Raw genomic sequence first — 17,500 nt, forward strand, 5'->3', positions numbered from 1 at the left:
CGAGGTAGACGACTCCCTCAGGTTCTCACCACCACCACCACCACAGCCTGAATGAATCAACAAAATCCACACTTTCCCTCGCCCTTACAAAGATAAACCGGCGCCCCTGCACAGTGTCCCCAAGATGTGGCTGGTGCTTGAGACTTGTGGGGCAAATGCATAGGTGTGTCTGGACTCTGGAAGCAAACGTGGCAACAGTGGTGGCTAGGAAAGGGTTACCCGCAGGCCGCCTCGAAATAAGGGAGTCCACGAGAATTCTTATTTCTTGCGCGACCCTTGTTTTTCTCCTTTTTTTCTTTCTCTTTTTTCTCCTGGAGTGAACTGCTAAGGTGAAGCCCCTGTCTCGCCTGCGTTGGCTGTCTCTCGAGTCGCTGTGTCCGCCCCGCTGAGGCTGAGATGCGCTGAGGCGTGTGTGGAGTGTAAATAAAAAACGCCACATCAGCTGGGTGAGGACGAAGCCGACTGGAGCCTCTTGAGTCTTGAGGGAACATTCCACAGCCACATGAACCTCTCACAGACGCTCGTTAGGAAAAGAGAGAAAGAAAAAAAAAAAAAAAAAGAGGGGGTAACTAATGCAATATAATATACGTCAAGATTATACCCTTTGCTTGGAGATGCCTTGAGCTTACTAAGTCATACACATAACTCTGTGCAACACGTGTTATGTACAGTGAGAACATTATTTTGATGACCTTTATGATATGCATCACCACTCAGACTTAGCAACAGGGCTCTCTCACTCCACGCATATTCTCTCTCTCTCTCTCTCTCTCTCTCTCTCTCTCTCTCTCTCTCTCTCTCTCTCTCTTACAAGGAGTCAAGAATTTTTTTATTCTTTCTTTTTTTCTTTTGTAGCGAGCACGCATAATTAGTAACCTAATATACTTAAGTTGTTATAAAATGTTGCATTTTTATGAGCAAAAAGAAGGAAAAAATTGTACTTGCATTGTTATATATTCGTGTGTGTGAGTGTGTGTGTGTATTCCTGCCAGCCCACCCGAAGCAAAGAAGGGAATAAAGAGAAGTCGGCGGAATCCAACCCGCCAACGACCTTATGACGACGAAGGATTAGGAAAAATAAACACGCAAGGAAGAAAGGAAGTCAGGCGAGAGGTGACGGACGCCAGGCACACCCGTGGGTATCCTTTCCTCCCCCAAGGTCTTCCTCCTCCTCCTCCTCCTCATCCTCCTCCTTTTCTATGGTAGCTAATCCTTCCAAATCCGTTTAACACACTTTCATGCCTTCAATAATTTCCTTAAATCTTGTTTATGGTTTTCCTTTCACGGCCTAAGAGCTAATGATGTCCTCGGCCACTTGTTGGGGACACTGGAGGAGGAGGGGTACCTATTGTGACAGGAGCCTTGGGAAGATGGGAGGGGGGAGGAGAAAGGCACGGGGGACATGGGGTTGGGAGGGAAGAGAATAACATACCAAGGTGGGAGGGATAGGGAGGGGAAGGAATGACGTGCGGGGTTAGTAAAGGGGTGACAGTGAGGGGCAGGGAGATGGGTACGGCTGGGTACTGAGGGAAAGGGCAGGGCGGGGCAGGGAAGGGTAGGGAAGGGCAGGGTAAGGAAGGGCGGGGCAGAACAACAGATCGTCTCATCCCTCGTGCCGCGAAAGGACAACACAACACAACACAGCGCGCTCAGAACCTAATTGCTCCAGGCTTCTGTTCCGTCACTCATGCCCGACCTCACGTGCTCATCACACACACATACACACACACACACACACAGTAATCCCATGGACTTATACAGTATACATATCCCTGAGTTGATGTGTTTGTATATGCTCTCTCTCTCTCTCTCTCTCTCTCTCTCTCTCTCTCTCTCTCTCTCTCTCTCTCTCTCTCTCTCTCTCTCTCTCTCTCTCTCTCTCTAAGTATACCGGCGGAAATGGAAAGATTTATTTGGTTCTTATTACTGGACGTCAAAATGGAGGCAAGGTAATTATATCCGGCCCCAGACGAGTCCTGCCACTCACCACGGGCTCGCTGGCGTAATGGCATTGTAATTTTCGAGTGTAATTATCTTTGGGAAAATTGAAGACCTCTATGAAGCAGCGGAAATATCTCACGCCGGCGACTCCGTGAAAATTTATATCTATTCCCGCTCGTGGTGGTGGTGGTGGTGAAAAGGCTCTCATTCGTGGTGGTAGTGATGGTGTTGGTGGTGTTTGGTTCGTGGTGGTGGTGGTGACGGTGGTGTTAGTGGTGTGTGGTAGTGATAGTGGTGGAGGTGTGTGTTACTACTGCTACTACTATTACTGTTCCTACTGTTGCTTCTGCTACTGCTACTAATACTAATACTACTACTGCTGCTAATGGAAAGCATTAGTTATAGTATGTAATAGTCGTAGAAATAATGGTGCAGTCAATGGTACACACGTAGTTGTAGTTGCAGTAATAGTAGTAATGGTGATGGTGGTAGTGGTGGCAATAATTCTGGCAAGGAAAATAATAATAAACCTAATTTCCTCAATGGAAACAAAGTGGAGGCAACAAAATTTCACCTCTAACATCTGAAAACCGCCCACTAAAAAAAAGAAAAAAAAAACGAGAGAGAGAGCGAGAGAGAGAGAGAGAGAGAGAGAGAGAGAGAGAGAGAGAGAGAGAGAGAGAGAGAGAGAGAGAGAGAGATAATACATTAATCGTATTTCTAAAAGATCAGAAAGACTTACGAGAATAAAAGAGAAAGATCACAGTCCTAAACAAATAAAAACAAATAATAACAACAACATCAATAATAAGAATAACAGCAATAAAAAAATAATAAGAAGTCTTCAAAACATTCAAACTTCATCAGCTGTAACTTAAGCAAGACCAACGCTGCCTGACCCTGTACCCTTCAGCCAGTGTCCGCAGCTCAGCCCCGCCACATCGCCTCTCTTTTAATGGACAAGAACATCACAGACGCTCAGGTAATTCTTATTTCCCTCCCTCCCTCATTTTCTTGCCTCCCTAATTCGCTGCCTACCTGCTTACCTCCCTCCCTCTCTCCTACTCCACCCTCTCCCTCTCTCTCCCTCTCCCTCTTTTTTTCCAGGTTATGTGGAAGTAGGTAAAATTGTCCTCTCCTCTTGTTATCTCTTCCTCTTTCTTTTCTTGTTGTCTTTTCTTTATCTTTCTTCTTTCCCTTACTATTTGTTGTGTTCATTTGTCTTCTGTCTTTCTATTTATCTATTTATTTATCAATTTCTTTTATAATCTTTCATAATCATAACTATTTCCTTCATATTTTCTCTCTTACTTCAATCCCCTTCTTCTCCTCCTATACTTCTCTTCCCCTTCCCCATCACCTCCTTTACACTAGCATTGTTACCTCTCTCTCTCTCTCTCTCTCTCTCTCTCTCTCTCTCTCTCTCTCTCTCTCTCTCTCTCTCTCTCTCTCTCTCTCTATGTAATCCTACCCTAAGTGTTAAGCCTTAATTATTTTCTTAAACTCCCTCCTCTCCTCTCCCTTTACATTTTCTCTCCACCAAGGAAGAATGTCAATCTTCTCTTCTTCCCTCCCTCCCTCCTCTCTTCGTCCTGCCTCCCTTCCCACCTCCCTCCTACCTACGTCACTGATCCTTCTCACTCCCGAGGAATTCATCAGAGAGAGAGAGAGAGAGAGAGAGAGAGAGAGAGAGAGAGAGAGAGAGAGAGAGAGAGAGAGAGAGAGAGAGAGAGAGAGAGAGAGAGAGAGAGAGAGAGGGGAGTTTCCATTTTCTTTTACTCTTCAAGGCATCACCACGACAAAGGCAAAATTTCTCAGCCTCGTCTCTAAATTCTTCACAATTTGGAGTATTCTGGCCTCTCACTGCCTCCCTTTGCATGACGGATCGTTGCTAACATTATATGAGTGCAGGTTAACGTTATGACATCTTTACTTATATCTTTAAGCTTGAACCGTCACTAGCAACACACCTACTGCATCATCATAAGCATCATCATTAACATCACCCTTCGAACATCATCATTATTATCAACATTATCTCTAGCTTTTTCTTCACTATTTCCACCTTTATGTCTTTCCTTACTATGACAAAATCACTGTATTTGAATTTATTTATTTATTTTTTTTTTTTTTACCTGGCTTGTTTAACATTTGCAGTTTTTTTTTCAGTTCTACTTACCACACACACACACACACACACACACACACACACACACTTAACCTCTCACTCACTCATGACAACACAACTCAGTAAACTTCAGGGCACACACACAAAAGTACAAAATATTTTACACCCACAAAAGCCACAACTCAATGCAATGTCAAACCATAAACTAGTGACCAAAGTGGTGCCACACACACGCACACACACACACACACACACACACTAATCCATCCATACCTCAATCATTTCAAAAAGAACCCAGTGATATATGAACTCTCTCTCTCTCTCTCTCTCTCTCTCTCTCTCTCTCTCTCTCTCTCTCTCTCTCTCTCTCTCTCTCTCTCTCTTCGTCCCGTGGGCTCGGGCTTGTTTACCCTCCATCCCTTGTGCAAACTGATCATCACTTCTCACCACTTCACCAGGCTATTGATCAATTACTCCATCACTCAGCCAGACAAGAAATGCTCCAGAAATAATGTGTACTGCATCACTCTCTCTACCACGTGTCCAATCCCTGCCACTGAGCAACCCAACCTAACATAACCTAACCTAACCTAGCCCGTCCTTAGCCTCGTATTCCCAAATGCTTTGCTCCCTCACCACGACTATTTTCAAAGGCCACAGAGATGATTAGCCGGGTTTTCAAGAGTGTTTCTCCTGTCAATAATGTAGAAAGCTTGTTAATCTGCCACTAGAACCACAAAAACACCATTAAAAGTCGTGTAACTTCATTTAGTAGAGCCTTTTTCAATGCAATGGAGGTGCAGCATGAAAGCATTTCAGAATATGGTTCTTACAGCGGTCAGCACTTCACGCAGGAACGACCACGTGAGGTCATCGGTCATGGTTCCCACAACACCTGCTGCAGGAGCCTTGTGTGTGTGGATCGTGTGTGCATCGCTTCATTACTCGCACCCACACCAACAGCAACAACAACACGGACATGCTCAAGTACACAGCAAGCAAGGAAATTGAATGAGAGGTGATGTGTTGAGTTGATATCTTGGTTCAACATGATTTTTTTTCGTTTTTTTTTTTTTCATGCTCCTATTTCAAGGTTTATTGATTCCCTCTCTCTCTCTCTCTCTCTCTCTCTCTCTCTCTCTCTCTCTCTCTCTCTCTCTCTCTCTCTCTCTCTCTCTCTCCTTTGAACCATGGTATCAGTCTCTGCTGCACGATCAGCTTTGCACTTTAATTTATTACAACACTGAAGTTTACGTTCCTGAATATACTACCCATCTAAAACTACTGTATACGTGGCTCTTGTAGTATAGAGGCCACTTGAAGCCACTCCTCTACTCTACTCCTCTTTACTGTTACGGGACTCGAGAGGCAAGAAACGAAGAAAGGAGGAAATGGGGAAGGGCAGAAAGTCTGCACGTAACACATAACACACAACAATGGTAAAGTAAGAGAGGAAACAACAAAGAAAGAAGGCATACGAGTAGGGGGCAGGCGTGACGGAAGAAAGGAAGGAATTGAGAAAGGAAAGAGTGTTCCATCTTCCCCACAACACCACCACGCCCATACCCTCAACACCTTTCATAAACGAGATGAAAACAGCACTATGTTCTACCGCGGGATAAGGAGGACATACACCACCACTAGTAGCCACACAAAAGGACGACCAGCAATACCATCACCATCACCACTAACGACCACTTCCACCACTACCTGAAGTATATCATAAGCATACATCCATCACTAGTACACTATAATCACTGCACCTTCGATGAATGGACACACGAGCACACAACCATTGATTGAACTATAGCACTGTTCAGAATATCCAATCACTTATGGACAACTTCACTCCCGCTGACTTCCACGATTCCTGTACATCACACCACCAACACCCTTAGCACCATCAACACCACATGAGAAGCACCACACAACACCACCATCAGAACATCCTATATAAAGTACCATGAGCATCTACAGCATTTACATCACCAATAAACATCACACTACCACCCTCACCACCGTAAGTACAGAGATGGTTGTAAGTCAGGTAACTAACACTCACTTGCACTGTTTATGCCTTCTCTCCATCAAAAGTCCTCTGATCTCCAGATAGTCTCCTTACAAAAGCTGACAAGTCGTAGGTTCCTGGCAGATCAAAGGAGAGAGGATTGAGGCGAAGAGCTTAAGACAGTAGACGTGAATGCATGAAGATTACTCGAGTGTTAACCATGACTGTACCACTATAGCTGCTGTACCGTTAGAGTAAACCACACGTCGCTTTCTAGTACCGTACCAGGAGCACTACACGTATATTTCACCATACACAATAATGAGAGGAAACGTCCAGAGTACAAACAGACCTCACTATATTCATTATCACCGTTAGCATCTCCATCACAGCGCTATACTCGTAAACCACAAACCAGACACCATTAAACACCACACCCAGACAACACCATCTAAGAAAATCTCACATCACTATCAGATTCAATACCAACAACCACCACCATCATACATTTACTACCACCACGGCAAAGACCAGCCACCAGCACCACTACCACCACCACCACCACAGTCACCCAACAGAATAACAAGACAAAACACACACACACGCACGCACGCACGCAACACCACCATACCCACAAAACACCAGCTATGGGAGCCTGTGGTGAGTCATTCCTGAGGGTGGAGCATCGGGTTACATAATCACCCGACTCTCTTTCTCTCACTCCCTCTCTCTCCCCACTCTCTTTCTCTCTCTCTCCCGGCCGCGTCCACCGATACGAATGACAGTGTGTGGGGGAGAGGCTCTCACACCCACAGCCTCGGCACACCTCTCACAGCGCCACGGCAGCCACGACTGAGGGTTAAACAGCATCAAAGCGACACGGAGACAGGAGGGTGGGGGAGGGAGAGAGGGAGAGGTGGGAGGGGAGAGAGAAGGGAGGAGGAGGAGGAGGGAAAGTCTGGTTACAGTAAAGCTTCACCACTGACGCCACGCATCCCATTCTTTCCCTCTCTCTCTCTCTCTCTCTCTCTCTCTCTCTCTCTCTCTTGCTTATCTTTTATTTTTAAAAGCGCCTAAGCTTTAGCGTCTGCCTTCTCGTCCTCGCCATCACTCCCAGTTCTCCTCCTCCTCCTCCTCCTCCTGGTCGTTCTCTTATTCTTCCTCCTCCTCTTTCCCCCTCCCATTGTTTTTTCTTCTTCTTTTCGGAGCCACTAACATACTCTCTCCTCTGGCACCATTTGACTCACTCGGTTGCCGTCCCTAACCTCCTCCTCCTCCTCCTCCTCCTCCTCCTCCTCCTCCTCCCTCACTCACTCCCCTGCTTCATCTCTCTTTCCCTCCTCCTCTTCCTTGTTTCATGTACCCTCCTCCTCGTCCTCCTCCTGGCCTCCACTTCATCTCCCTTTCCCTTCATCTCCCCCATGCCATCCCTCACTCTCATCTCGCGTCTACGGGACCGACGAGACAGTGTTACTCTCTTCCATCTTATTTTTTGTTCATGTGTGTGTGTGTGTGTGTGTGTGTGTGTGTGCCAGTAAGCAAAAGGCGCGTTTTCTCTCTGTCTCCCTCTCTCCCGTGGCGTGTGTTATCAATGTTTCTGGTAATAATGCAGTAATGATTCAAGACGATCATTAGTACAGTACTCCTGATCGCGGCTTCCAAACGTTACTTACTTCCCTCCCATTGAGCGACTCACGGGTAAATATTTACAGGGAAGAAGATCAGACGGGTAAGGGAGGAAGTATGTATGTATGAGTGTATGTATATGTGTATGTATGTAATGCCAACAGTATTTGACAATTCCCTGCAAAACATTACCTCCACATTTGATCAATTAAAAGATGTACATAGATAGTAACATGTGGAAATACTATATATACCTGTTAGCATTTCAGAGAGAGAGAGAGAGAGAGAGAGAGAGAGAGAGAGAGAGAGAGAGAGAGAGAGAGAGAGAGAGAGTAAGTACACACACAGAATACCCAATAACTATACACTAAAAGGTATAGTTGTGCAGCATAAAACTACTGAAATAAATAATAAAAAGATACAAAAATACAAAAATACAAGCAGCAGTATATCACGTGTAACAGCAGTAGCAGTAGCAGGAGGAGGAGGAGGAGGAGGAGGAGGTAGAGGGCAGAGGACTAGAGGTGCAGCTGGGGCAGGGAAGCAGGGAAGGGTGCAGGGTAGAACGGGTAGAAGGGGTAGAAGGGGGGTAGAAAGGGGTAGGTTAGGAGGGGGGAAGGGGGTGACGACTATGCTGTAACTATATACGTTGTGGGGATGGTGGGAGTGGTGGTGGTGGTGGTAGTGGTAGTACTGGTGGTGGTGGCGGGGTAAAGTATACTGTGGTGTTGGAGGCGAAGGATAAGTGATGATGTTATCCAGTATATGCTGCCATTGAGTGTGGTATGTTAGCAGCAGTGGTGGTGGTGATGGTGGTAGCGAAAGGAATGTGGTAATATCTAACGCTTGTGGTAATAGTAGTGGAAGTTTTGGTAGTGGCGGTATTGGTATCGAAAGTAGAGATAGTAAAAGAAAAGAAAGAAAGAAAAAAAAAACTAATAAACAAACCGAATGTCGTAGTAATATTGACAAAACAGGAGGAGGTGGTGGTAGTGGTGTCGGTGATAACGGTGGTGATAGTGGCAGCAGCAGACGGTATGTGATAGTGGTGATGATACTGATGATGGCACGGTGGTGGATAATAGGTGATGGCGGTGATAACTCTGTATAGGTTGTGGTGATGGAAGTGGCCGAGATAGCAGTGATGGTGGTGATTGGTGGTGATAGTAAAGAAGTAAATATATTGCAAACATAGTAGTCTTAGTAATAGTCAGAAAATAGTGGTGCAAGTGATAAATATTGAATAACTATGAAAAAAAACTTGGTATCGAAGAAAGCAACACTACAACACAAATAACACAAGGGACACAGTAAGAGACATTCACGCAACACTCCTATCAAGAACAGAACACGCAAAAAACGACATGTGCACAGCAACACAGCGCCACAGGACACAAAACACACACCAACACGGGAAACATTACAAAAGAAACAGAAACATTAATACAAATAGCTCAAGGAATACAAAATTAATACAGAACGAAGCATAGTATACATCACGCGACTGCAATAGAATATGATACAATGATACTCTCTTTCTCTCTCTCTCTCTCTCTCTCTCTCTCTCTCTCTCTCTCTCTCTCTCTCTCTCTCTCTCTCTTGAAGATCCTAGAATACGAGTATACCATTTAATCGAGATATATATATATATATATATATATATATATATATATATATATATATATATATATATATATATATATATATATATATACTTTAACTGGACTCAGGAAGAATATCATTATCATCTTCACAACACAACATTACAAGGAGGAACATTTTGAGATATACATAAACGCATTCCACATTTTCATTTTTTCTTTTTTTTTTTACCACACTAAGAAAATTCACGTTCTCGCTTTAATTTTAATCTAATAAGTTCCAATCATTACATAAACTCTTATAAAAATACGAACGCAGTACAAATATCATTCACCACTATACAAAGGAGAAATATATGGCCGTCACCATCACCAACACCATCGTCACCACAACAGCCGCTCTTCCCTCTGTGCGTCACGTCACCACAACCACCACAGCCACCATCACAGTTCACAATGAAAGCTTTCTCTGCCCTGCTATTTTTCCTGCAATATATCATCCAACTCATCAGTATACGTTGTGTGTGTGTGTGTGTGTGTGTGTGTGTGTGTGTGTGTGTGTGTGAGTGTGTGTGTGTGTATGTGTGTGTGTGTGTGTGTGTGTGTGTGTGTGTGTGTGTATCAGTCTCTCGTTCATCGTAAAACTTTGTATTTTTCTAAACATTTTTTTTTTTTAACAAGTTATACTCGCTTATCTAGTTCGCAATTTTTTTTTCCAATGTTTTGCTTTTTATATCCATTTGATATCACACACACACACACACACACACACACACACACACACCACGCAGAGGCGAAAATATATACTACGAATATTAATTTTCAAATATATACTTTCCAAAAATATGAAGTGCTCACTACATTTGGTAATTCCTACATAATATTTTTTAATACTTTCTTACTATTAATTTATTTGCATTAACGCCTGGATCTTTCTTCACTTTTTTTCATATTCTTTCTTTACGTGAGCGAGCTTTTCTTTCTTTGCGTTTGATGTTCTTGAGGAAGGAGATGGAGGAGGAAGAGGAGAAGGAGAAGGAGGATGAGAAAAAAAAAAAAAACATGAGGAGAACAAGGAGCTGGAGGACTGGTGAATGGAGGAGGAGGACGAGGACAACGAGGAAAAGGAGGAGGACGGGGATGATGACGAGGACAAGGAGAAGAACGAGGAAGAGGAGCAGAAGGACGAAGGATAAATACGTGGAGGAGGAGGAAGAAAAGGATGAGGACAACGGAGACGAGACGACGGCGAGGACGAGAACTAGGAAGAAGAGAAGCAGGACGAGAAGCATATACATAGAGCAGGAGGAGGAGGAGGAGGAGGAGTATTATACAGTCACGTGGAGGTCTTCATAGGGTCGTTGTTGTTATGCTCGGGTAATTCTCGACAGAAATGGTTCGGGCGAAAAAAAAAAATTGCAATTCTCCAAAAATAATAATATTCTGCGTGTGTGTGTGTGTGTGTGTGTGTGTGTGTGTGTGTGTGTGTGTGTGTGTGTGTGTGTGTGTGTGTGTGTGTGTGTGTGTGTTTTCTCTCTCCCTCTCTCTTTCTCTCTCTTTTGGACGTAATCTCGAATGTTGAAAGGGAAGAAATATTTACCCTTGTGAGCCACACCGGAATATGTAAGTGTGAGGCAGAATATCCAGCAAATGTAAGTTTTTCAAAGTAGTCAATTCCTCACTGACAGGAAAATTTCACCGTTGCCTAGTAAATAACGAAAACCACCGAGAAAACCATGCACGAAGAACACCAAAAGGAAGAAAAAACGTATTACGTGTGCCAAAACAGATTTTTCAAGGAGGAATTTTAATAAAGAGATTCCAAAAATGAACAGAGAGAGAGAGAGAGAGAGAGAGAGAGAGAGAGAGAGAGAGAGAGAGAGAGAGAGAGAGAGAGAGAGCATTTCACCATCTAACAAAAAATGTTGAAGATAAAGAGTAAGAATAAAATAACATGTGCACATCATATTTGCATCAATACAGAAGAGAGAGAGAGAGAGAGAGAGAGAGAGAGAGAGAGAGAGAGAGAGAGAGAGAGAGAGAGAGAGAGAGAGAGAGAGAGCCAAAGTAATCGATCATCAGCCTAGTTATTCAGTCAGTAAGGCAGCGAGATAATTAGTGTGCCAATAGGTTAATTATTATTCCGCCTTATATAACGACCAGTGAATTATCCAACGAGGAGTCAGTGAGTGAGCTGAGTATATGACTTATATACCCACACGTGAGTCAACTGATGTTACTAGAGCAAGTAAGCACACACACACACACACACACACACACACACACACACGCAGTCACTGTCGAGTCATCATGAGGAAAAATGAGTCAGTCTTTACTCATAATTTGTTCGCTGAAGTCGTTATGTTTCTCAGGCTACTGTTGCGAGGCTTAGAGATAACAAGAAAAGAATGGATGAGAGAGAGGGAGGTGAATAAACACGAAATAGCTATGTAATTAATATTCCGTCGCTTACATAAAGAAAAAATGGAAGCTAGTTTTGCATATGTGAAAAATCAAAATATAAAGAGTTTTCTTTTTTTTCCATTTTACTTTTTATTTATATTTGACGATACTCTCTCTCTCTCTCTCTCTCTCTCTCTCTCTCTCTCTCTCTCTCTCTCTCTCTCTCTCTCTCTCAAAGTTAATATTGGTTGATGGAAAAGAAGTGCATTAATTAAATTTTAGTCATATAAACATACTATTTTTATCTGATATCTTAACGGTTATGGCGATGAATAAACATTTATTTTACACGATGAAAGGGTAAAGAGAGAGAGAGAGAGAGAGAGAGAGAGAGAGAGAGAGAGAGAGAGAGAGAGAGAGAGAGAGAGAGAGAGAGAGAGAGAGAGAGAGAGAGCGCACATAACATTCATCACTTAATTATTTTCACCACAAAGTATTAACAAGACATATACCAGAAGAGAATATTGCACGTTGTTTGAGGCTGAACGGTTTGCAGTGAAGGGTAACACTGTCCAGTTTATCTCGCTCAAAGGCTAATCGGGAACGTCTACTAGATTTATTGATGAAAACAAAAATATAAAAAGATAATCAAGTTTTGACCTTTCGTGCTTAACATTAATTGCCTCCCCATGTATAAGCAAGACACACACACAAACATATACACACACAGACAGACACATACATATAATATACAGTACGTATGTATGTATGTGTACAATTTAATGACAAGAGTACCATGGACTTGCATGCATATGTGTGTTTAGGATTTGCTGACAGGACTGCAAGTAAGCAAAGGAACCATTTGTATGTAAAGGATTACTTTTTAAATATAAGTAGGACTAAAGCGAGCGAAAGCTGGAACTTATATACTGGACGTGTGTGTGTGTGTATGTGTGTGGTGAGCGCCAGAGCAAGACTACAAGTGTTTCGAGGTGTAATCTTAAGAGGATACGGGAAAATAAAATACTGGAATAAATGCTGAGGTGGTGTAACGGAAAAGATAAAAAAAAAAAGTGTGTTGATAATAGTAATGCATAATGTAATAGGTAGTGATATCAATATTAGTCATGGTATAGAATAGAACGCTAATTCGATAGGTGAAAATTTTATAGTGGTAGTAGTAATAGTAGTTGTAGTAGTAGTAGTAGTAGTAGTAGTAGTAGTAGTAGTAGTAATAATAATAATAATAATAATAATAATAATAATGATAATAATAATAAACAGAAATACTTTAAAATGTTAAAAATATATAAATAATCATTGATTACAAAACTTGGTAGACGAGGGAACAAAACTATGACGCAAGAAATTCAATAAAACGAACTTCTTTTCTCCCCACACCTAGATAAAGAGAACACAAAATAAAACTGAGGCGGTATAGACCATGGGATGAGTGAATGACATGGAAGTGACCGAGAGAGAGAGAGAGAGAGAGAGAGAGAGAGAGAGAGAGAGAGAGAGAGAGAGAGAGAGAGAGAGAGAGAGAGAGAGAGAGATAAGATTAAAATGACACTGATTAACCCGCTTGGGGAAGTCACCCTTATCTCGGCAATCGCTGGCTCACCTGATCGGCTCTGAGCAAAACCCAACACATTCAAGTTTACTTGAGCTGACTGGCTCGCGTCTGACCCAAGTAACCTCACGTCACACCGACCGCAGCTTCTTCCATCCCCCGACCCGTCCCGCTAAGGAAGCCAGACGCGTGGTTAAGAGGAGGAAGAGAAGGAGGAGGAGGATGAAGAGGAAAAAGAGGAGGAGGAGGAGGAGGAGGCAGGCCATGGGCGGGTTAATTAGCAAGGTGGTCTGGCCGGGTCCTTGTGCCACGGTCAGGTTAATTAATGCCTTGATTAAGTGAGAATTCCAACGTCACCAATTACTGGACGGCCTGAATATATTTTTTCTTCCCCAACGCGCGAACTTGCACGCCTGACAGAGTGTGGGCCGCTCATTGGTGTTGATAGATTCTGAGAAGTGATGGTAAATAAAGGTCTGCGGTGATTCACAACACCAGAGTCGCATGCAAATTGAAAAGAAAAAAAAAGTAAATAAAAAATAAATTATAATAGAGAAAAATTAACACACTTTGCTGGAAGTCTGTTGCTTTCGATTAATACTAATGCTTGATTGCATAATGAACAAGCACATGTTATACAACTATTAATTCTATCTTACGTTGTTCCTTATCAGTGAGCGGGACGGTGTTTCCTTCCTTCATCCCTCGCGGCGGGCGGCGGTGGTAGCGGGGCGGCAGCGGCGGAGGCCAGCGGCGAAACAAGCGTTCACTTCCTGGTGTAGGTGTACTCAACCTCGGCACTAAACTAGCGGGAGGTCACGGAAGGTCAAGGCGTGCCAATGACCCTACGGTGAAGTCAAGCGAGGGAAGGGACAACACCTCGCAGCACAGCAGGGCGTGTCGCCTTCCAGGGACGTGTTGACTCCAGGAAAAAATTCCAAGTGTTAAGCTTTCTGTTGGACGGTGAAGCAGAGTTGGCTTTTCTATGGTGGTGAATTTTTTTCAAGTCTCCCCTTGGTTGCTTGGCGCTGTGTGGTGAGTCAACGGGTGAGGCCACACCACCACTACCACCGTCACCACCACTTGCTACCACCACCACCTGCCACCACCACGTCAACGCCACTAATGCTGCACCACTACCACTACCACCACCACCACCACCGGCCCTCGATCACACGACCACCGCGCCGTCGCCGCCGCCTCCACCGCCGCCGCCGCGGACACTGTCACGCCACCTCCACCACTAAATCATCGCTGTTCTCAATACCTCACAAGCATCACAGCACCACCGACCACCACTCACCACCACCACCACCACCATCACCACTGCCTTGCGCTGTAGAAGGCGGTGGGAGGGAGGCGGCGGGGCAGTGGCGGAGCCTCTCACACTCCGCCTCCGCCACCGCCGACCCTCCCGTCACGACACTTTTTACTTGTTTCATGTGATTCCTTTTGCCTCTTTTTTTTTCCTGCTGTGGTTGTACAAATATCGTTTCCTTTTCACAGGTGTGTCGGGGCGCGTGTTATCTTTTCCTGCTGACTCATACTGACACATCTTGACGCCAGTTGTTCAAGCTTCACCAAGACTTGGCCGCCGCGTGCCACGCCGCGACACAGCGCTGAGGAACAAAGCAACAGGGGGAGAAACAGGGAAAAATACACTTATACATCACGCTGTCTCATCTTCACGCCCGTCCGTTTCGCCGCTCCGGCCGCCGCCCCCCGAGACACCCAACCCGCCAGCCCGCCCGCCCGCCCGCCCGCCGCTTCCTCGGGAAGACCCGAGACAACCAACACTTGTATTTCTCCGCCACGGATGGTCACCCTCGCCCGTCCTTGGCACTAACATACACACACACACACACACACACACACACACACACACACACACACACACACACACACATACACACACAATACACGTATGCAGCAGGTGAAATAATTTTATTTTTACGCACCGGCAGCGCACAAAAAAGAGGTAGAAATACCTACGCTGAGGTCGTATAAAAATGTAAAATAATATTCATCGATGACTCGGCTTAAGTAAGCGAGAGATACTGGGATAAAGGAAAAAAAGAAAAAAAAAACAGGCGGCGGAGAACAGGTATCAGCCTTTGTAAATCACAGGTAATTCGAGTCTTAATGGACAGGTATAACTGAAGGAAATAATCCATAATCCGCGTCCTCCTATCACAAGAAACTCCCGACCAAGCGTGAATTACTGACAGTGTGTGTGTGTGTATGTGTGTGTGAGTGTGTGTGTGTGTGTGCGCGGTGTGCGTGTGTGTGTGTTTTACGGTCTGTCAGGATATTATTGCGCGCCCATCACAAAAGGGCAGGAAGTTGACCACAGAGGGTAAGAGAAAGAAAAATCTTAGCCACGGGCACGGCAGGATCACAGACACACACACACACACACACACACACACACACACACACACACGCACTCGTATTTTTTCTTATATCCCAGCCAGTCCGATGGTGTTTTACAGTCAGCAACTTCGTCACATCAACCAAAACTTCTGGCAAAATTCTCGACTTTGCAAATAAAAGAAGAAAGAAGAAGAAAAAGAAAAAAAAAATTAAAAATGATGAATCACGCGCAGTGGCCTCGACAGTAAAATTATCTGCCTTAAAAAATTATTGCAACATTAAGGTCTTCTCTTTTGGTTGTTGTTTTTTTACACACATAGACACACACACACACACACACACACACACACACACACACACACACACACACACACACACACACACTCACACCCACACACACACATACACAACTCTAGACGATACGCATCAAGCATAATACGAGTATCATACATACATCAAGTTCTACACACACACACACACACACACACTTCCCGGATGTGCTCTTAAAGTCGACCTGTTGAAAGGCTCGACCTCGCAACGCCATCGACGCTGCACGAAATCTTCCAACACTCACTCGACCTTGACTGACCGACCGCCACGAGTCTTGGAGGTAATTTTCCAAACTCTCCTCCTGTTCCTTCTTCCTTCTCTACGGACCGGCTGGATCTCTGTCTCTGTCTCTCTCTGTCCTTCTCTCCCTATATTCGTATATCTGTCTCGCCATGTCATATTCAGTCCATCACCGACTATCTGCAAGACTTTGAATATTGAATCGTAGGCGTGTGTGTGTGTGTGTGTGTGTGTGTGTGTGTGTGTGTGTGTGTGTGTGTGTGTGCACTGAATGTCTAAGTCCATGTGTGTATGTATAAGTTGTAACTGTACGTGGGTTTGCATTAGAGACAATCAGCTCCCAGACGATGCACTAAACTCACTGACTAATGGAAAGGTGGTTTACAAATCGAGTACTGAGTGTTGTGGAGTGTATGAGCGGCAGACTCACTTCCCTGAGTGCCGGTAGCAGCACCGGGAGTCAGTCCTCGTGGCAGGTGCTAGTGCCAAAAAAACGACTGAGTCCAGCTTTGCAAGTCCCCGTGTGGTGTATGTCCCACCAACTCCGTGAAACTAAATAGAAAGTCAGAAATGCGTAACTTCCAAATACTAAGTCTTTTTTTCTCTCTCTGTCTGGATTGCAAAGGCCGGAGCGTTAGTCAGGGCGTGAGGAATGAGCGGCGGCGAGGGCGAGGCGGGCGTGAGCGTCGTGACCCGCCTGCACCGCACGCTCGCGGCGTCCGAGGTGAATGAAGGTGTTGAGAGGGTGGGTCATTATGGGCGTGGATGGGCGTGTGGGCGGTCATGACTGGCGGGAAGCGTGGACGGCGTGGCCGGCACCAGGCCTAAGCCGCCGCCTCCGCCATCACCTGCCTCACCCAATGTACAAAATGGCCGACGCCAGGTTGCCGAACGTAGCACAGGCCAACCGATCCTTTCCACTTGTTTAATTTTCAAAAATTACTACCAATTAACAAGCAGAGTCTGGCAGAACCAATGAGAGCTCACTAGGGGGTGTTACGGACCTGCGCAATAACTACTGCGCGCCGGCGCTACTTGCCCTCCCCCTTCCCCCTCCTCCCTGAAAGACTGCCGACTTTCACGGTCCTCGTGGGCGGCCGCCGCGACCCGCCGCCCTCACTAAACGAAACTTAAGAACTGAACGACTTATTATGCTTACTTTTGGGAGAGTTGTCGTGAGCCGCGCTGCAGCTGGAGAGATGGACCGCCCGGCACAGGCGCCCTGCAGGTCACGTCTGGTACAGGGAGGACCACACGAGGCAGAGGCGCTACACAGC

General features: G+C 44.9%; 1 long non-coding RNA gene across 1 annotated transcript in view; it reads right to left on the reverse strand.

The window, feature by feature from the left end:
• The window catches only part of LOC135099809 (uncharacterized), a 49,602-nt gene that overhangs the window by 31,616 nt on the left and 486 nt on the right, over positions 1-17,500 (reverse strand). The window contains exon 1 of the long non-coding RNA XR_010268392.1: positions 17,383-17,500. This exon is cut by the window's right edge and continues 486 nt beyond it. This is a non-coding gene — a long non-coding RNA (uncharacterized LOC135099809). The remainder of the gene's footprint in view (positions 1-17,382) is intronic.

Source organism: Scylla paramamosain, chromosome 1 (assembly GCF_035594125.1).
Source record: "Scylla paramamosain isolate STU-SP2022 chromosome 1, ASM3559412v1, whole genome shotgun sequence".
Taxonomy (NCBI): Eukaryota; Metazoa; Arthropoda; class Malacostraca; order Decapoda; family Portunidae; genus Scylla; species Scylla paramamosain.